We start from the raw sequence: 23237 nt of genomic DNA on the forward strand, positions 1-23237 counted from the left end.
ATTTCAAACACTTATGACTTCACGGGTCAAGCAACCAAAATTCTCCACAACAGTTTTGTCACATTACACCCCATATTCTTCATAGAAATATGCTTATGATATGAATATGGCATAACTGAGATGTATTTCATGCAAGGGGGCCATGTGAGCTATCATGGAAAAGGTTCTGATTTACTGAATATGATTATCCTATTTGTATGCATGTATCACTGCTGTATCTGAAGTTAGGAATATAACCTCTATAGATAGCTTAGTGGTTTGAGCATTGGCCTGCTAAACCCAGGGTTGTGAGTTCAATCCTTGAGGGGGCCATTTTGGGATCTAGGGCAAAAATTGGGGGTTGGTCCTGCTTTGAGCAGGGGGTTGGACTAGATCTCCTCAGGTCCCTTCCAACCCTGATATTCTATGATCAATTGCAAAAATGTTTGCATTTGAGAAATGCCCAGCAAGCAAGCAGCCTGAATGGGCCATTAGGAAGAACAATAAGACTTTGAAGATACTAATCTCCCCCTTTCCTGGGTTGCTGCTTTGACACTGCAGGATTGTGTCACCTGGTACTAGACTCCCATCTTGGGCTTCCAGTGTTTTTCCATTAAAAGAGGGGTGGGGGTCAGACTGAGAAACAAAAGATTCCCACCATATGTAAATCCTATTTAAGGCTGGAGAGTGACTTTATTGAGGCTCTTCTCCATGGCCTCCCTACCCAAGAAGGAAGACTACTTAAAACACCTGAAGAAATAAAGACGCTAAGCTGGGGGAGGGCAGGAGCTGAGCACAGGTGAGACAGATCAGCCTGTAAAAGGAATCCCTAGAGATTTAAGCTGAAAGCAGTGCAGTTTGCCTTCAAGAAACTCTGCAACTTGCTTGAAACAACATTTAGGGTGACAGGTTTCAGAGTAATAGTCATGTTAGTCTGTATTCGCAAAAAGAAAAGGAGGACTTGTGGCTCCCTACAGTGGGAGCTGTAGCTCACGAAAGCTCATGCTCAAATAAATTGGTTAGTCTCTAAGGTGCCACAAGTACTCCTTTTCCATTTAGGGTGAGAAATTATTATTTGTAGCCAGTATACTTTAATGTATAAAACTTAGTTTACATGTTTTGTTTTATTTGCTCAGTAATCTGCTCTGTTCTGTCTACTAACTCTTATAGTCACTTACATTTTACATTTTTGTAGTTAATAAACTTGTTCTTTGTTTATTACAAAACTCAGTTTGTGCAATTCATAACTGGGGGAGGGGGCAGCAAAAAACTGTGCATATCTTTCTCCACATTGAGGGAAGAGCTGAATTTCATGAGCTTACACTCTATAAGTTTCTATACAGCAGAAGACAATATAATTTTGGGTTTACAGTCCAGAGAGGGTGTGTACCAAAGCGCTGGGCAAGTCCTGGAGCTGAGTCCTCCCACACAGCTGATTGCAGACTGTGTGATTCTACAGCTGGGCATGTCCCTAACTGTGTGCGCTGGAAGGGGGCTGGTGAGCCTGACACAGCAGCATGGGGGGGTCCCAGGCTGATGGGACAGGTGGGCTCAGTGGGACCCCAGCACATCAGGTGGCACTCTGGAAGGGGGGTCCAATCTGTCACAGGTTTATCTCTGGTTTGCATAGGGAAATTATAGTTCGGTCCAATGAAATTTGACAGTTTATGCAAACTTTCCTTAGTCCTGTTTTTGGACAACACATTTCAGTTACTATTCTTTATTAAAGGTCAACAGATGTGTGTTGACACTTATTTTCTTCTGAAAGTGGTGACAGATATAAATTCCCTTTTCTTTTAGGAAAACTATTTCTCTTCACCCTACATAGCCCATCTTTTTTCAAATAGTGCAGTTGTTAATCTAACGGGCATTGTGCTTCCTTTCTCTAATTCTGGTTAATTAAATTTGCTACCATAGTGAGAAAATATGTTAGCTACAACACAAAGCCAGGATTTTTAATACATTCTTTCAGATAAAATGGAGAAGTAGAGTGGTGCAGCCATTGAAGCTCTGGGCTGTGACACAGAAGATCTAGATTCATCAATATAAAGGCAGGTTAACTCCATTTACTTTAATCCAGATTCACCTGTATAACTGAATTAGAATTTAGCTCTATTTGTACAATATAAACTATTTGCCTATTATTTTTTTAAAAAGTTCTAACTGATGAGTAGCATAGTCTGAGCTAACAGCAGATGAAGCATCATTTTGATATGAACTACTGAAAATTCTTAATGCTGCAGTATTCTTTGCTTTATCTAGCTACTTCAGCTTTTCTAAGACAACTTCGGCATTACTTAACTATGCAGTTATGTCCAGTCATGTTTCTTCTAACCTGACTTCTCTAAAGAATTTCAGAACAAATACTTTAGATAGCAAAATGACATAACGAAGAAAATCCTGCATGAATAAGTTATCACCACATTTTATTGCATGACCTATACCACTACTAACTATAACTAAGACCTATATATAAGTTATATAACTTATAACTATAACTAAGACCTATACCGCTACTTCACTTAAATTCTAATCCCTGTCATTTCAAGTCTGAGTAAGGGAAGTCTGAAAAAACAAACTTTCACAGTACCCTAATACATTTTGTTGCTTTCAAGATATTTTCTGAAAGTCCCGGTCATTCAACATTTTAATTTTAATTCACCCTTTAAAATGCAGTTTGGCTGGTCACTGATTGAGGGGATTCTTGACAATATATAAGGATATGATTATAGGATTCTCTCTCATGGGGCCAATCAGTTCTGACTAAATCAATGGGAGTCTATCTATTGAATTTAATTGGAGTTAGATCATGCTCACAAACATTAAATCTCACCACATTGACATCAGCGTGGAAATACTGAAGACAGTGGGATTTGTCATTAGCTTGAGTGGGGATTCCCCAAGCCTCTACCAGTATATCTCAATTTATCTCCACTGAATAGACATGAGTTGGCTTTGGATTAAAAGTTTTGCAGGAAGGATCTTTGATTTTTAATGGTTTAAATATTTTGAGATAAAAATGGATTCAGACTTTTAGAATGGGATTTTCAAAAGCGCTCTGCACTGCAACTTACTCCCATCTAAATCAATGATAAAGCCCCAATGATGTCAATGGGAGCTGAGTAGGAAACTCCCACCCTTAATCTTTTATTCTATAAAAGGAGTATGAAAACAAAAGTTTGCAAACAGCTAGGCTCAGTTTTAAGTACCTTGAGCCAGGATACTATCTTATTATACCTGTAAAGCACTATGGACACATATGCATTACAAGTGGCATTCACCCTTGTGCAGAGGGCCTATGCACCACTCAAAATAAGGTGTAAGTGGCACCCAAATTGTACATGTGCTTTATGCTTACTGTGTGCACAGAGTGAATTCCACCCTAGAAAGTTACTTGGCTCAATTGCAACAACTATTAGAAACAAACAGCTGAGGTAAACTACTGAGGTTTTAGAAGTAGATATGCTGAATGGGAAATCTTAGTGCATTCATTTTTCATATGATAATCCACTGATATATTTTCTCAATACACAAACGCCAGTTATCAAGATAGACTCAAACAGCTGTAAATGAGGCATCACTGCGAAGAGGAAATGTGAAGAGGTACTAGTTTATTTTATCAATAATCCATGGAGTAGAACTCCCTAAGGGCTTGATCTGAACTTGTGGCATACATTACAACTAGTAGCAAGCCCCTTGACTGTTGTCACAATGTACCATGCTGGATGGTTCTGTGCTAATAGAGAGAGCTTAAGATTGTATGATGATGCAGAGGAGGGAGTCTGAGGCTTCTCAGTCTGTCAACAACCCTCTTTCCTTTTCTACTGTCAATACTTAAGGGAACTTTGTCAACTCCAATTTTAATATATAATTTTCAGTTATAGTTTTACTCCTGTAGAATCAAAGTATTTACTCTACTGGAGCTGACACAATTTTCATATACTACCATCACCAGTATCTGATACCTGATGCTTTGGAGGCATGCAGAAAACCCAATCATCCCATAACGGACCCAGCCAATTGTGCTATATTGTTACATACTTTGTAATGCTAATACTATGGAGATTAACAGAAAATGAAAAGGGAAGATGTTCAAATGCACAAGGGTCAGTTACATGCCCAATTCAAGCAGGACATGTGCTTTATGCTTGTTCTGTGCACGGGGTGAATTTCCCAGTCAGCAGGAGCTGGGTGTCTAACTTCCACTTGTCTCTGAATATCTCCCCCACAGACTCTTCCTAAATTAGGCCTTTGAGTTAAGTTTTTGGTGTCCACCTTCAGATTCAGCATTAAGTTAAAATGGATCTATTTAAGATTAGAAGCCATTCTGAGTTTTTAACTACACCCTTTTTCATTTTCTGTTATTTTCCTGGAAATGTTTAGTTTAATTAAAGTGTGGGTGTTACCATATTTCTGGCACACCACACCTGGCAGGAAATGAAAATCTTAGAGCCTAAAGCCTCAACTGCCTTTTTTTAATTAAATGACTTTACTCTTTAGATTACTTTTCTTGATCAAATTTTCTAATTCCCAACTACTGTTTCAGCTTCTTGGTAAATATCTTCTGGTGGTATCAGGAGGGAAGGGAAAGGGGCTAGTCTACAGCATCTGTGGCAGTAAAGAACTAGTAGCCATTTTAAAAACAGGATGATAGAAAATAACATGCATCTTGCCCGATGCATATTTTTGGCGCTTTCCTCAGAATCTAGCTATTCCTATAGCAGAGCTATTATGGGACTATGCTGGTGCACAGAGGTTTACCCTACATCGTTTTAACCCAACTGTAGAAGATTTAAAATATATTTTTCTAGACAATTTTACATGTATATTGCAACTTGCATTTTGGATCACAAAGAACTTTGACAACTATACAGGGTACAGAATCTGAATTGAATGTAAACTCCCCTGAGGTAGAGGATGAACTGTCCATCCAGCTTGATGCAAGACAGTGGGGAATAGAGGCAATTTGGAATAAGGACACAAGAAAGAGCCCACACATAGTAAACTATATAGAATACAATTTATCTTCCTGTGACCCTAAATCCCCCTAAATGCTAATTGGCAAAGGGTTCACTGTTCTATGACAGGTTTCAGAGTGGTAGCCGTGTTAGTCTGTATCAGCAAAAAGAACGAGGAGTACTTGTGGCACCTTAGAGACTAAAATTTATTTGGGCATAAGCTTTCGTGGGCTAAAACCCACTTCATCGGATGCATGCAGTGGAAAACACAGTAGGAAGATCTATACACACACACACACACACACACAGAGGACATGAAAAAAATGGCTGTTGCCGTACCAACTATAACGAGACTAATCAAATAAGGCGGACTGTTATCAGCAGGAGAAAACTTTTGTAGTGATAATCAGGATGGCCCATTTCCAACAGTTGACAAGAAGGTGTGAGTTACAGCAGGGGAAAAATTAGCATGGGGAAATAGTTTTTACTTTGGGTAATGACCCATCCACTTCCAGTCTTTATTCAAGCCTAATTTAATGGTGTCCAATTTGCAAATTAATTCCAATTCTGCAGTTTCTCACTGGAGTCTGTTTTTGTAGTTTTTTTGTTGGAGTATTGCGACTTTTAGATCTGTAATTGAGTGACCAGGGAGGTTGAAGTGTTCTCCAACTGGTTTTTGAATGCTATAATTCTTGACGTCTGATTTGTGTCCATTTATTCTTTTGCATAGAGACTGTCCGGTTTGGCCAAGGGACATGGCAAAGGGACATTACTGGCACATGATGGCATATATCACATTGGTAGATGTGCAGGTGAATGAGCCTCTGATGGTGTAGCTGATGTGGTTAGGTCCTATGATGGTGTTCCTTGAATAGATATGTGGACAGAGTTAGCAATGGGCTTTGTTGCAAGAATAAGTTCATGGGTTAGTGTTTTTGTTGCGTAGCGTGTGGTTGCTGGTGAGTATTTGCTTCAGGTTGGGGGATTGTCTGTAAGCAAGGACTGGCCTGTCTCCCAAGATCTGTGAGAGTGAGGGATCATCCTTCAGGATAGGTTGTAGATCCTTGATGATGCGCTGGAGAGGTTTTAGTTGGTGGCTGAAGGTGATGGCTAGTGGTGTTTTGTTACTTTCTTTGTTGGGCCTGTCCTGGAGTAGATAACTTTTGGGCATTCTTCTGGTTCTGTCAATCTGTTTCTTCACTTCAGCAGGTGGGTATTGTAGTTTTAAGAATGCTTGATAGAGATCTTGTAGGTGTTTGTCTCTGTCTGAGGGATTGGTGCAAATGTGGTTGTATCTTAGAGCTTGGCTGTAGACAATGGATTGTGTGATGTGGTCTGGATGAAAGCTGGAGGCATGTAGGTAAGTATAGCGGTCAGTAGGTTTCCGGTATTGGGTGGTGGTTATGTGACCATCGCTTATTAGTACTGTAGTGTCCAGGCAGTGGATCTCTTGTGTGGACTGGTCCAGGCTGAGGTTGATGGTGGGATGGAAATTGTTGCTAATTTTTCCCCTATTGTTACTCACACCTTCTTGTCAACTGTTGGAAATGGGCCATCCTGATTATCACTACAAGTTTTTTTTTCTCCTGCTGATAATAGCCCACCAAATTGATTAGTCTCGTTATAGTTGGTATGGCAACACCCATTTTTTTCATGTCCTCCTGTGTGTGTGTGTGTGTATATATATAGATCTTCCTACTGTGTTTTCCACTGCATGCATCTGATGAAGTGGGTTTTAGCCCACGAAAGCTTATGCCCAAATAAATTTTAGTCTCTGAGGTGCCACAAGTACTCCTCATTCTTTTTGTTCTATGACAGCAATTCCTATCAGGCCCAACAAACTCACTACACCTAGCACGTGACTTTGATAGTATTTATCTATACAGTATATTATGTGAGGTCTTAAATGAAAGCCAGGATGATATTCATGGCCACTGTGAAATGTATCTACTGATACTATATATGTATCTACTGGAAAATGTTTTAAAGTCTGAATTCACTCAGGGTAGACAAACAGGTTTTTGCCAGACAAAAGGATGCATATTCACCTGTCTGCCTTGATTCTCATGCAAATTAAGCACAATGGAAGTTCCGTTTGCATGAAAAGTCAACATGAGAATGTGACATCCATATGAAGTCAGCATGCCAGGGAAAAGACCTGGGAGGTCATCTTCACTCTGGGACAAACAATGTATGTTGGGAGGCAGGGGTCATAAGGAGAAGGTAAAAGACATCTCTTTATCTTTCACCAAGGAAGCAAAAAGGTCAGTGCTTTTTGTGTTCATGAATGAGAGATCCCAGCCAGGTTTGTTGGAGACACTGGGAGATTTCTTTACGTAGATAAACTTTAGACAAGGGTTCAGAGTCTACGAAATGTGTAATACTTTTGTTTTCTATATAACCATTATCCTTACTCACAATCTCTTAAATCTTAGCTTTTGATAATAACCGTATCATTGTTTTCACTAGAAATATATGTCTTAGTACTGTGATATTATAAAGGAGCTAATCCTGACCTGTAATGTGCAAGCTCTGTGTATATTGTTCCCTTGGGGGCAGCAAACCTGTGTCTGTCCAGTGGTTAAGGGCTGGGCACTACTGAGAACATTCCAAGGACTCAGGGCTGGTGTATACCTATCACTAACCTGCACAGAGATTGAGGTCTGTAGAGGCCTGGAAGGCAGTGCTTGTGCTACTAGAGGCTGTTGGTTTCAGGGAGCTGAGCTACAACATGCACAGACAAGACAGTTCACATTAAGGGCACGTATCGGTGAAGTGCCTCACAGTCCTGGGGTGCACCACATTTCCTCAGACTGATTAAGAGCTAATTCAGTATGACCTATTATACGAACCTTTAACTCCAGGAAATCTATGTATTTAGAACCTCATGTATAGACCACCTAGTCATCCCTCCAACCCCTACATGTAAATTTCACAATCTCAATTGTATTGTTTACATGTTCAAGCTTTCATTGCGGATATATTTAATTAAATTCACCATTGATATCTTTTATGCTTCCATCACCATGGCATCTGGACATACAAGTTTCAAGCTGGAAGCTTATTCCAATGATATAATATTGAACAATAGGAGAGGTGCGTTAGAGGTTTCTTTTCACAAATCACATGAGTGTGGATCATGTACCATTGGCTCTTATTGAAGACAGGTGCACTGGACAAGAACGGCTGTTGGTCGGCTGCAATACAACTACTCCTATATTTTGACTTTGAATCCCATAACAAAAAATAGTTAATACTTGGCTGAAAAAAGCATCTCATCCACATCCTATGGATAATATATTATTAGTAACTAAGTGAATCACTACAAGCTATCTTTATACACAATCTGTCCTTGTTAAACCTAAACATCCACAAGCCAATTTTATATTTAAGTGACAATATAACATAATGCTAAACAGTTGGATAACAGAGTGGGTTCTTGTAGTGTCAGACATAATGGTTATGTACAAACCTCACCCTGTGTTCTCAAAAGGAATGATACTTTCACATAATAGTTTATTCTTGACTGCCCCTTCCTGATTCCCAACTAATCCCCTTTGTGATCCTTGTTGTACAAACATTCCTATTGTAGGAAACACACTGACCACCACAAATACTAAAGTTAGATAACGGAAACATTCTGTTACTCAAGGCAACTGGCACATTTTACAGTCTACCAACAAACTATACAACCAAGAATACGACAATTTTTTTTGTCAAACCAACATTTTATGCACAGGTAAGTAATATTTGGGGGAGTTTCAAAATGAGATGATATACACTCATGTTTGTATCTTAAAACTAAACTTTACTTTTCTGCTAGCAGAGAGCTCCCAGCTCAAAAATCTGCATCCCATAAAAGAAGGCAGATGTGCTAATAAGAGACCAAGACCTGGTCTACACTTAAAATTTAGATCAACCTAACTATGTCACTTGCAGCTATAAAAAGTGTGACAGCCCAAGCACTGTAGTTAATTCAACCTAACCCCTAGTGTACTAACAGCTAGGTCAACATAAGCATTCTTCTTCTTAATTTGAACGATCAGATGTCTTTGGTATTTTCATGGGAAATTGATCATCCACTTGCTCCCGTTTCCTGTTGCTGCACTCACATTCAATGTCAGATTAACATTTAAATCATACATCACCTATAGAATATGTGAATACTCTTTCCAGCAGTCACTATGATAAAGAGGTGCCTTCAAAAATGCTTGCCAAGTCATTCTCAGGTACAGAGGAACTGATTATCTGAATGACAAGGTTTATTGACTGAAACTGATCAATGTAATGACAATGCGTGTTTAAAAATAATATGAAATTTTGTAAGTGGTGCTTTTTTCGAATTGCTGGGCCAGGTCATCAGCTGGTGTAAGTCGGTATAGCTTCATTGATTTCCATGGAGCTGTGCCAATTATGTCAGCTGAGAGTCTGGTCAACTATTTCTAATTTGCAATCAAGTTTTTTAGCCAGGTAGTGAGATGTTGGTCCTATTTCTTTCTAAATACAAAGACCAAGACAGACACCTTCAAAAACAATCCTATTTACAATTTTACCTTAACAGAAAAGTACTTATTCCATTAAAAGGAAAACAAAAAAGGAATAAACACAATTTCCCATTCCAAGAGCCCATTATGTTTACAAAAAAAATCGGAAGTAACTTTCAGTAAAATGCAAACAGTGGAGCAGACAGAGATAAATAAAAACATGATTTCATTTCTTGGTGTGGTATTAACAATAGCCTGCTTAGATGTTCAGTTAAAAGGAATACAAAATGAGCTGGTTCACAATACCACAAAATAATAAAATTACAACTGGTCAGTCAAGTCACTCAGCAAATAACATAAGCAGAGGAGCATGACAGTAGCAATTGCCAATGATAAAGAGGTCCAATGGGAAAGGGTAGGGGGAGTAAAAAGAAAAAAAAATATTTGAAAACAAGGAATTAAGAGCAGAGAGAGGCAGTAATTCAGGCTGTAATAGCTGCAAAGCAGCCTTGAAAAATTTTACTCACCTACTATCCCAGGACAATTTTTTTTAAATGGAATAAATCATAATCACTAATCATTGTGATAAAGAATGGGCAAATCAATGTTGTGTTTGGGCCAGTAAATTTTACCTATAATTTTGCAAGAAGTACTGACTGATGCTAAATTTTCTAAATATGCAGAAATTCCTAAATCCCTTAGGATAACCTAAATGATTTTATATGAGCTAAGCAACTTTGGTCAATTGGAGCTGCAGGTACCTTTGAAGGTAATGGGATTTGAGGGTTCTTAGCGCCTTGAAAGACAGGATCCTTAGAAGAGAAAAAGCACAGGAGGAACACACACAGTGAGACAACACCTCTTCTAGATCGTTTCAATCCTATTAAATGATCTTGAGCAAAAAGACAAATATCCAGAAGGAATCAGGGTCAAAAATAAATTCAACAGCACTGTAGCTTCAGATGCTCTCGGTGACACAAATGTGATGGAAGCAAATTAGACAATAAAATAATTGACATTAGTCTTTGTATAATTAATTTGTTACTTACTGACATTAATTGCACCTTTCCTTTTAAATTTTTGAGAAGCAATTCTCAATCACATGCCTTCTAATTTGCTTGGATCCCTATGAGGCAGTGTAGGTGATATCAAGAGGCAATGCTTCCCCTGGCTGCCTGCTGCTGCACTCTAAATTGTTCCTGCTTGTCCAAACTGACTTCTCTTTTCTATACATCTGTTTTTATATTGTAATATTTATAGGATTTAAATGTGCTTAATCTAGTTAAAGACTTTTGTCATCTCTAAATTATACGCTGCAAACAGATTAAAGTTAGTGCCCAAGGAAGAAACAGAATTTATAGCCTTCTTGGGGTTATATTTTTATCTTGCTACTCCAGGGATTTTTGCATGTGAACTCCCATTAACCCTAATGGGAAATACAAGCATAAATCTACCTGCACATCAAGATACAAAAATTCCCCCAAACTTGACAAATAGTGTGCAATTCAATGCGCAAGAGGCCAAATGGGAGCAGGAGAAATAAGGCTTCTAAACCTCTCGAGAGGGTGCCAGATTTGTACACATTTTTGATAGGACTCTGCCTGTTTTCTTTAATGCTGATTGTACTGCAAATATGGGCTTTAATTGTTTTCCAATCTGTTATTGAAGTTGGAGAATTTACCGTATTTTTCATTTTGTCTCCTGAAATTTAAAGACTTGAGTGCTACTGCTGCCATATCGCCCTGGCTGTGGTTTCAGTTCAGTAGCATTTTGCTTTATTTGTGAAGTGTCTTGGGATGCTTTAGGATGAAAGGCACATAATAAATATTGTTTATAAACAGAGATGGGTTCCCTTGCAACATTCACACTACTAATGCATGTCTCTAGTATAAATAACAGCTCAATGAGACTACTCTCCTTAGTCAAGCATCCAAGGAGCACAGCTGAAGCTTAAAATTACCTTCTGACGATTGAATGCTAAATTATCATCATTATTAAATAATATGCTTGGGAAACCCATGATTTCTCTGTGACACACACTCTTCAAGGCTTTACGAGAAGCATGTGGCCATTGTGTACCCAAATAAACCCTATGATAAGCAAGATGTGAAATACATCACTGCAGTCAGGGACATTTTACCATTCATTCTGAGGATAAGCAGGTGGGGCACTAGTGGAGCTGTATCTCTAATTATAACTTGGGTCTAATCCACATGCATTCTGCTATGTTTACATACTGAAATGCTTGAAAGAGACATGAGCTAGCGGGGCTAGAAGAGACACCTCCCTTTCCTTTCTAACTGGAATGAGGAGGAGACAAACCCAAGAGACAGAATTCATATAAGGACTTATGCAAATTTGGGACCATATATAAGTGTTTACATGAGTCTCTCTCTTGCCTCACTGGATAAAGATATGTTTCCCTTCTCCCAGTTAAATGGGGTTAAATGCAGGGTGATTCCATTGCCTTTAGTGGATATAATCTGGTCTACAACACAGTCAATAATTAATTATATGTGGTAAAAATCAGCCATATTGCAACATTTCCCCCCCCCCCCCAAACTGCAAGCCATTTCTGGAGGGGAGCAGGAATCCTTGTTTGAAGGATTGTCTATCCATTTCAGAGGTCACCAGGCTCCTGTAAGATGATCCAGGTACAAGCAGGAGAGAGGATTTCAGACACACAGGAAGGCAGCATGTATAAACATACCAGCTAGCATAAAAGGTCTTTGTCCATTAAAAAAAATTAAAATTAGGACTCCATGTATGCAAAGTCTAAATTTACAAGATGCCCATAGTCAATTTACAGTAAGAGATACAGTGACAGGGGCAGAAACAAATGCTTAAGGGGTAACCAATTCAGAAGTTAAGATGAAAATAAGTCAGATAAAAGCAGACATGTTTTCTGGCAGTGCATATTTTTATTATTATTTTTTGTTTGCTAATTAAGATGTAGCTATACACACCAGCAGATTGACAGGTCTGAACAGATACACAGATGTGCTTATGCACAGAACAGCTGCTAGAGTGTTATAGGCCAAGATTTTCAAGAGTAACTAGTGATTTTAGGTGCCTGATTTGAGAGACCTAGAAGCAGCCTGATTTCCAGAAAGTACCCATTATGCAATCCTAAAGATCAAGCCCCTTCAAGGTGTCTCAAGTCAGCACCTAAAATCCACTACTTTCTCTTAGCCTTGAGGATTAAATATATCATTATTTCATGATAATAGACTTATAACTCCCAGAGATTATTCTTTTTTCCACTGAAAATAATGGCAACTGGAATCCTCTGCACTGCCGAACATGCCATGTTATGCCAGGAAAGAAATCAAAGTGTGTCATCGCTGTTGATAGAAGGATAAATATAGTTGAAGTCAGATTAATATTTCTAAGATTACTCATTTCTACTTCAAAAGAGAAGCAAAGATCATGTGCAAGATGACAGCTACCCATCTGGGACTAGAAAAGTCACCATATGGATGCCTTTTGCTAATTATAGTTAAAATTCTGAACTAAGGGATTTAAAAGTAGAGATCTGCCAGTTCACAAATACACTCCCCCACCATCCTTCAATATTTGGGCATTTCTCTGGATGCTGGCTGATGAGGTACATAGATTTTTTTTTTTTAAATTTAGCCTTGCTTTACCTTTAAACACAGTCCTTTCACTTCACATAACTCATGATCACCTTGTCTAACCCTGTCAAAGGAGACTTGATACAGTACAATTTGAAAGAGGCAGGGACATAGCAGCATCTTTAGTTGTACTTAACATGTGCTGGCTGCAGGCAGCCACAGGATAAGATTTGTTTGACAAACAGATTAGATATTTTCAGGAGTCTCAGTTAAGCACTCTGGACCTGATTCTGCTGAACTTATTCACATTCAGTCATACTTAACTTCTCAATCCACTGAGATCAACAGGCCAAATCACTCCCCTCCTATTCACCTGCTCAAAACCCTGCCCCAAAAAACTAAAGAAAAAAATCAATGGATATAAGGTTCCTCTGTGCACAAAATTCTCATCTACATGGTAACATGACTCAGGTGTTTCTGCAGCGTATGTCCCACCCTCTACTTCCTAAGACTGCAGGGGGCTCTCCCATGGTCTGAAATTCACATTCCTCCACAGGATCAAGATCAGTCAAGTTGGTAGGGGAAGGAAAAAATATACATAATTACCGCTTCAGACTCCTGTTACTTATGAGGGGGGGAAATGTATATCATCCCTAGCTATTGTAACTTTAGGATTTTCCCCAGCAGCTTCAGGAGTCACCAGTGTCAGCGAGCAGTGAGCCAGAAAGAACAGGGTGCCACCAGAACCATAGAAGGGATACAGAGCCTCTGAGATATCCCAAGCTGGGGACTGGCTTTTCTACGGGGGGCAGGCAGGAAGGCAAACTCCATTTCATCCTCTCCCCCTATTCCTCTTCAAAAAGACAACAACTCTTCTGCAAGAAATTCTTTACCCCCTAGTAGTTTTTAGAGGTGGTGATGATCTAGGCCAATGGGATTATACAGTGAGCAAGTGCTGTTCATCACAATCAACTGGAGACAGAATCTGGTCCTCTCTTTGTGACGAGCTTGCAATTTGTCCATGCCATTGGGGTTCTTATTAATGTCATTTGAAATACAGGCAACTTAGTACTTTATTTGGATGAGCTCCCAAGAATATAGAAGTTTAACAATGGAAACAAACAAACAAACCCCTTTTAGCCAATGAAGCTTGCTCTCAAAACTGAGGCCTCTTCACTCCCATTTGGAAACAGTTTAACAAGATCACTTTACTCTCTCTTGGTACCTGATGCACCATGCCTCAGTTTTCTTCTTCTGGCTCCAGACACATTTTTCCCTGCCCTGGGAGGAGCAGATTCCAATGCTTCTAAATGACTTAGTCTTCCAGGTAAGTCATAAAATCCACATACACACCCCTCCTGGAGGTAAGCAAGAAGTCCAATCAAAGTATCATCCAACAATCTCACAGTGGCTGTTCAGCTTGATTCCAGGCCATTTTCCTCAGGGGCACCAAAAAAAAAAAAAAGAGGGCTGGGGAACACACACCCCCCCACACACACATGCATTAAAGGGCTTCAAAACATGGTACTCTGTCTCTTGGGTTGTCTGCCCTTAAATGCACAGCTGTCCTGCTTCTCAAGTCTTTGCCTTCCATCTCTCCCAGGACACAAGACCTTCCCTTTGGGTCCTGCCATGCTCAATCTTTTCCAGATTTTTCTAGTCTATTCTCTTCAGCTCTCCTGGCTGTTTCCAAGGCCTCCTTCCAGTCCCCGAAGGAGAGCCTTCCTGCTCTCTGCAGCCCTTTCTCCCCTCAGACAGTGCTTTTTGGCTCTGATATCAGAGCTCCCCAATTACCCTATTCATGCCCCAGCTCCCTCTCTCAACTCCCCAGTTCTACCACAACAGCAAAGCTCTGCCAGTCCCATGCTGATCCCTGGTCCCCTCTGAAGACACCTCCCCTAGGGTTGCCAACTTTCTACTCACAAAACTGAACACCCTTGCCCTGCCCTGCCCCTTTTCTGAGGCCCCACCCCTGCTCACTCCATCCCCACCCTCACTCACTCATTTTCACCGGGCTGGCTCAGGGGCTGGGGTGCAGGAGGGCGCTCCAGGCTGGGGGTTGGGGTGCGGGGGTGGGTGAGGGCTTCGGCTGGAGGTGTGGGCTCTGATGTGGGATTGGGGTTCAGGAGAGGGCTCCGTGGGGCTGAGGGGTTTGGAGTGTGGGAGGGGGCTCTGGGCTGGGGGTCGGAGTGTGGGGGGGTGAAGGCTGGCTGGGGGTGCAGACTCTGGGGTGAGGTTGGGGATGAGGGGTTTGGGGTGTAAGAGGGTGCTCCAGGCTGGGAACGAGGGGTGCGGAGGTTGGAAGGAGGATCAAGGCTGGGGCAAGAGGTTGGGTGTGGGGGGGGGCAGGTGAGGACTCTGGCTGGGGTGCAGACTCTGGAATGGGGCTGGGGATGAGATGGGCTGATCTGATGAGGAACAGAACTGATGTGGTGACTAGGGACAGGATTGGTTTGGAGGTTGGGAGAAGAATTAATTGCTGGGCAGGGGATAGGCAGATATGGAGGTAGAGAGTGGGGGCCAAAATTACCTTACTCAATAAATTTTGGAGAATGGGCAATGCTAATTCTCTCTCACACACACCCACACCCTCTGGAAGGGAGGAGTTCAAAAATTAAAAACAGACAAAAACCCCACAATATATTTTTTTAAATCTCATGATTTGGGGGGGGTGTGTGTCATAAATATAAAGGGAAGGGTAAACCCCTTTAAAATCCCTCCTGGCCAGAGGAAAAATCCTCTCACCTGTAAAGGGTTAAGAAGCTAAAGGTAACCTCGCTGGCACCTGACCAAAATGACCAATGAGGAGACAAGATACTTTCAAAAGCTGGGAGGAGGGAGAGAAACAAAGGGTCTGTGTCTGTTGGTATGCTGCTTTTGCTGGGGATAGAACAGAAATGGAGTATTAGAACTTTTAGTAAGTAATCTAGCTAGGTATGTGTTAGATTATGATTTCTTTAAATGGCTGAGAAAAGAATTGTGCTGAATAGAATGACTATTTCTGTCTGTGTGTCTTTTTTGTAACTTAAGGTTTTGCCTAGAGGGATTCTCTATGTTTTGAATCTAATTACCCTGTAAGGTATCTACCATCCTGATTTTACAGGGGTGATTCCTTTACTCCTATTTACTTCTATTTCTATTAAAAGTCTTCTTGTAAGAAAACTGAATGCTTTTTCATTGTTCTCAGATCCAAGGGTTTGGGTCTGTGGTCACCTATGCAAATTGGTGAGGATTTTTACCAAACCTTTCCCAGGAAGTGGGGTGCAAGGGTTGGGAGGATTTTGGGGGGAAAGACGTGTCCAAACTACGTTTCCCAGTAAACCCAGTTAGAGTTTGGTGGTGGCAGTGGATATTCCAAGGACAAAGGATAAAATTAATTTGTACCTTGGGGAAGTTTTAACCTAAGCTGGTAAAAGTAAGCTTAGGAGGTTTTCATGCAGGTCCCCACATCTGTACCCTAGAGTTCAGAGTGGGGGAGGAACCTTGACAGGGGGTCTGACTGATGTTTTCCATATCTTGAGGGGGAGTCCATGAATGATTTCTTTCTTGAGCTTGGCAATACTGGAGTACACTACCCCCACAAAAAGACGCCATAGGCAAGAGAGAGACACTATATGTCAGAATACCCAATAGCCCAGTGACTAGAGCACTCACGTGGAATGGGGGACATTTAAATTCAGATGTCTGATCTGATGTAGAGACTTGAACCCAGGTCTCCCACTTCCTAGGAGAGTGCTCAAGCTACTAGGCATTCTGAAGCAAGTCTCTCTCAAAACCATCTATTGGAACTGTTCCACTTCGTTTAACTAGTTAAAGATTTCTTGGATTATGAACTTGAATCTGACTCTTACATCCCAGGGGAATGCCCACCCACTGGGCTACAGAGCCAATCTTGTGCTCTCTCTCGCTCTCTCTGCTCCCTAATTAATGTTTAATTATTTATACAAAATGCAACAGCTTCAACAGCCGAGATTCACCCCAGACTACCCAACAACTTGGTGGTTTAGGCACTTCACTGGGATGCAGGAGACCTGGGTTCAGAGTCCCCACTCCAAATCAGGCAGAGCTGGGATTTGAACTTAAATCTCCCATATCCAATGTGAAGGCTCTAACTGTTGAGCTGTTAGCTACAATGGGATGGGAGGGAAGCTCTCTTGATTTTCATGAGAAAGGCAACTAAACCAGGTCCAGTAGAGGGTTCATGGCTGAGAACCCATGATAGGTGCCTCCTGTCTAAGGCACAAATCAACGGGAGGTAGTAAGTGGCTTTGTGAATCTGGGCCCTAAGTCCCACTCGTTTCCTCAGTATTTCAGTCCTGACTAGCTTTGGCAGATCCCATTCAGCCTGGTGGGTTCCAAGAATCCCTTTCTTAGTTCTTAACTCTTCCACTTGCACTGCATGCAGAGTGTGGGCACCTAACTTGGGCTGTGAATTCCACTAAGAAGCAGGGTACCTGGGAGTCAGGTGTTGTACCATCAAAAGTGCCTTTGTGAATAGTCCCCGAAGCTCCTGCCCCCAAGTGCTACATAGACAAGAGAGAGAGAGAGGGCGGTGGAGAAATGGAGCCACAAAGAGGATAAGTGACTTGCCCGAGGTTGCTCAACAGGTCAGGAACAGAACCAGGAATAGTACCCTGGTCTCCTGAGTTCCAATCCAGTGCATTAACCCCTAAACCACACTGCTCTCAACTTTGCCATGGAGTCAGCATTCACTCATTAAAAAATATATTCTTTTTGAAGCGTCTCTGAATAAATTCTAATTAAATATTTTAGAATACTTGTGCTAAAGCAAGTGAATTTGTGCTTGGTACTGTTTGGGAAAGTGCTACTTCCAGCCATTTAAAAATGAAAAAACTGTGGTCTTGCAACCTGACCATTATTTCTTGTAATTCCATTTTCCATGACTAACTGACAGAAGGCCAGGTCTCAGAGTGCAGTATCAAGATAAACAGAATTCCATCACGTCTTCAAACATGAAAAGAACAAGCAGAGTTTTAATTAAATAATTCTAGGCTCTCACTTCACATTTCTGAAACATCTGTCTGTATTTGATATGTTTGTTAATACACCACTCAGTATAGACAAGCCCTGGATTGATAGCACCAATCATTTGCTGATGGCCACTTAACAGCTACTGACTTCCAGTCAGTACCAATCTGTGCCCAAAACATATTTTTGGCTGACTATTCTACTGCCAGAATATTTCAAAATATCAAATATTTGGGAGCCACTCATATATATTTAATGAACTGTAACTCCTGAGTAGAGGTATATGCAAATGTTTTGATACAAGTTCCCAATAAACTAGAAATCCCGATAGACTCCATTAGAATCCTTGCCCATTCTCAGGTGGTTTTCACTTGGCTTAATTTGATTGGACAGCCTTTTTTGCTTACACTTGGAGGACCTGTAGCATAATAAATTCATTGCTGTGTTCCAAAACCTTAGCTGCCCAGCTAGAATCTGATGAAAAATTACACATAGAATTTGCACTGGGGTAAAACATAGCTATTGTCCTATTTCTCCAGGGCTGCCTCCTACTGTAGAATGAAACCGCTTTAAAAAAAAAAAGTCACTTGAAAAAATTATCATAGTCCTGCATGCACTGAGAAGGTTGGTATTGAAAGGGTTAATAGATTGGCATGATCAGCTTGTTTATCTCTTGAAAATGTGAAGCATATAGTGAATCATTAGGATCCCGGGGAAAAAAATATTTGAAAATGAACAACAGCATATGCTTATGCTTCCTTAAAATTAGCTTGAGGCCACTTATTTTGTATCCCACGATAATACTGAGCATGAAGCAAAGGAGGGATGTTTCTGCATGCATGCCTTTCATAAATCTACTTTAGTAGTCAATTTAAAACTGCAAGGGTTGTAAAAATGAGCATTGTTTGGGGAAATGCTTCTCTACTACCTGAAATGATGATGATGATGCATTTGTAACTATAAACAAGGATTTTAGTGTTTTAAGGCTAATAGTCTCCTATATGAGAAACCTAGCACTGAGAAAGAAAATAGAATTTAGGTTCTTTAAATACTGTGCTTTTACATATACACAGATATGCAGGGGAGGGGCTCACAACTTCAAGAAAATGGAATTTGTCTTAATGAATGGGATATGATGAGGTTAAGATAAAACTGGACTTGACACAGAAGGTCCCTTCCAGCCCTATGTTCCTATGAATTAACCCTCCGTATCTGTAAAATGAAAGGCACTTGAGACCAAATTTATAAAGTGATCTGTGTGTGTATACAATTTCTTGATCATAGAAGTTTCATATTTCACAAAAACAAAAAGTGAAACCAACTACAACTACTATAAAGTTTGTGGACAATCCCAAACTGGGAGGGATTAAAAGTGCTTTGCGGGATAGGATTAAAATTCAAAATGATCAGAACAAACTGGAGAAATGGTCTAAAGAAAATAGGATGAAATTCAATAAGGGCAAATGCAAAGTACTCCACTTAGGAAGGAACAATCAGTTGCACGCATACAAAATGGGAAATGACTGCCTAGGGAGGAGTACTGCAGAAAGAGATCTGGGGCTCATAGTGGATCTCAAGATAAATATGAGACAACAGTGTAACACTGTTGCAAAAAAAGAAAAAAAAGCATACATAATTCTGTGATGTATTAGCAGGAGTGTTGTAAGCAAGATATGAGAAGTAATTCTTCCATTCTACTCCACGCTGATTAGGCCTCAGCTGGAGTATTGTGTCCAGTTTTGGGGGCCACATTTCAGGAAAGATGTGAACAAATTGGAGAAAGTCCAGAGAACAGCAACATATATTATTAAAAATGTAGAAAATATGACCTATGAGGGAAGACTGAAAAAACTGGGTTTGTTTAGTCTGGAGAAGAGAAGACAGAGGGGAGACATTATACAGTTTTCAAGTACGTAAAAGGTTATTACAAGGAGGAGGGAGAACAATTGTTCTCATTAACCTCAGATGATAGGACAAGAGGCAATGGACTTAGATTGCAGCAAGGGTGATTTAGGTTGGACAATAGGAAAAACTTCCTGTTAGGGTGATTAAGCCCTGCAATAAGTTGCCCAGGGAGGTTGTGGAATCTCCATCATTTGAGATTTTTAAGAGTATGTTAGACAAACACTTGCCAGGGATGTTCTAGATAATAGTTAGTACGCCAGAAGTGCAGGGGACTGGACTAAATGATTTCTCAAGGTCCCTTCCAGTCCTACGATTCTATTCAACAACCCACAGAACATCACCTCTGGGAGAAATCATGGCACCAGTAGCCACCACATGGAGAGTACACTACACCCAGTCATAATCAGCTTTCAAGACTACCCCTGAATTATCTGTACTTGCAAAGGGACTGAACTTCTCCACATGTTAGTATGGTATCACGTTCTGTGGTGGAGCAGAACTAGGAGAATTCTTCTACCAACTCTGCTTCAAATAATTATTACACAACAATGAGGACACCAGTCACAATTATGACCACCCCACCTACAATCATAAGAAAAAAAGAATCATCTGACAGGACACCACAGAGCAGATGAAGCTACATTCTTAATCATTACATTGATTGCTTCAGGGAAAAAAAATTGACTGTGAAATCCTTAAACATCACATCCACCACAATCTCTTCCCTGCTGAGAGAACAGCTATACGATCCATGAAGTCCAACCACCAGATAGCGATTAAACCAGAAGACAAAGGGGGCACCATCATAATCCTCAACTATGACTATTACATGAACAAGGTCAATCAACACCACCTACTATAAAAGAACTAAAAGACAACCCCACCATAATTTACCCATGAATTTAAGGATGTCAGCAAATCCTTCCCTAAACAGCTCCCAGAGAATCTCTTCAAACTCATCCCCTATGAACCCATCCCAGGGAGCTTCTGCATACTTCCCAAGATACACAAAAAAGGGAACCCAGGCAGACCTATCATATCTGGCCACAGCACTCTTACTGAAGGAATATCAGGACTCAAAGAAACCATCCTCAAACCACTCACCACACAAAGGGCTAGTTTCCTCCAGGGCACAACCAACCTCCTCCACAAACTCCACAACATTAACAACCTTCCTCAGAACACCATGGACATTACTTTCCTATATACCAACATTCCTTGCAATGATGGCATAGCTGCCTGCCTCAAATATCTACAAGACAATGGACACTCAGATACCCACCCTAAACACATTACCAAACTTATCCATTTCATCCTTACCAATAACTATTTTACATTCAACAACAAACACCTTGTCTAAACCAAGGGAACAGCTGTGGGTACTAGGATGGCTCCCCAATATGCCAACCTCTTCATTGACCACTATGAAGAAGAATTTCTGGGCAAATGCCCCACAAAACCAATGACATACTTGAGATACATTGATGATATTTTCATCCTCTGGTTGGAAACAAACTCCCTCACAGATTTCCACCACAACTTCAGCAACCACCACCCATCCTCTGGAATGCTGCCACACTAGCATCAACTTCCTGGACAGCACAATCAGCTTCAGCAATGGAACCCTACAGACAACGATATACAATAAATCCTTGGATCGCCACATCTACTTTCATAGATCCAGTAACCACCCCAAAACACACCAAGAAATCTGTTATCTACAGCCAGGCACTAAGATACCACAGAATATACTCTAAGGAGAAAATCTGATATACACACCTTAACACATTCAAAATTACCTTCACCAAACAAGGACACTCCTAATGGAATTGCCTAATGGAACAGGTCACCCAAATACCCTGAGAGAACCTCCTTCGATACAGAAATAAAATCCCCTCTGACTGCACTCCCCTAATTGTTACCTACCACCCCATATTGGAACCCATATGGGGTATCGTCAAACAACTAAAACCCGTACTCGATGGTGACCCATCCTGAAAGAAATCGGTCCTGAATCTCTTTGTCTAGCCTTCAAACAACTCTCCAACATCTCCAAGCTCATTAGCATAAGCAAGCTCCCCACAGACCAGGACACCAACACAAATCAGCATCAGACTGTGCCAAACCTGGAGACATATCACCACTGCTACAATGATCAACATCACCACAACACACCTTTCAAAATCCATAGTCCTACATAACCCTTTCACTACATGTGGTATACCTCATCCCGTGCACTAAATGCTCTAACAACAACTATGTGGGTGAAACTGGACAATCACTACACTCTCGAATTAACTCACAGAGGAAAATGATAAAAGAGAAAACAACCTACTACCTGTGGGTGAACACTTTTCACAAAGCAATCATTCTATAGCTGACCTGTCAGTCCTCATCCTCAAAAGAAAGCTGCACAACGCTTTCAAAAGATCAGCCTGGGAGCTTACATTGATAACTTTGCTACACAATAAAAATCATGGTCTTAATAAAGACACTGGATTTATGGCTTATTACAACAATCTGTAACCCCAAACCCCGCTTTTTGTCCTATGACTACAGGGGTGTTAATGGGCTACGTCACCTTGAATGATCTCTTAGAATATGTGCTAACGACTCCTATGCTAAACTGTCTGTTCAATCTTTTACAATATTTAGTTGTGACGCTGACTGCCTTTCCCAGGCTTGAAGAAGAGCTCTGGATAGCTTGAAAGCTTGTATCTCTGACCAGCAGAAGTTAGTCCAACAAAATATATTACCTCGCCCATCTTGTCTCTCTAAGTTTGCCATCTATTTGTGTGCATAAATGATATAACACAGGCAACCCACATTTACCATGCAAAATTCTTATGCAGCTGGACTGAAATTGTGAATGTTTCATATGCGTGAATGCAAAGGTGCAACAAACAGCACTGCATGCAAAATGTATGTAAATATGTAACAAACAGCAGTGAGATGCAGTGCTGCTTTGCCATAAAACTTTCAGTTGTCAGGGTGTCCCACTTACAACTATCTACTCAACTTCATTTTTCATGTCTTACACATATCTTATTTCATATACCATTCCCCATGCCATGTGTCAACCCTATTACATTCCAAGGCTACGTTTTATACATGGATATTTTTAATAAAAGTCAGGGGCAACAAACAAAAATTCACTGCCTGTGACCTGTCCATGACTTGTACTATAAATACCCCTGACCAAATCTTAGGTGGTAAGCATGCCGTCAGGGGGAGCTGCCGCTCTGGGTGGGGAGGGGCACTGGGGCCAGCAGCACCAGCTGCTGGGGGACACTGAGCAGTGGCTGCTCCAACAGATCCCAGGACCGCCCCCTTCCCCAATGCTGCTC

This window comes from Chelonia mydas, chromosome 10, assembly GCF_015237465.2.
Source record: "Chelonia mydas isolate rCheMyd1 chromosome 10, rCheMyd1.pri.v2, whole genome shotgun sequence".
Classification (NCBI taxonomy): Eukaryota; Metazoa; Chordata; order Testudines; family Cheloniidae; genus Chelonia; species Chelonia mydas.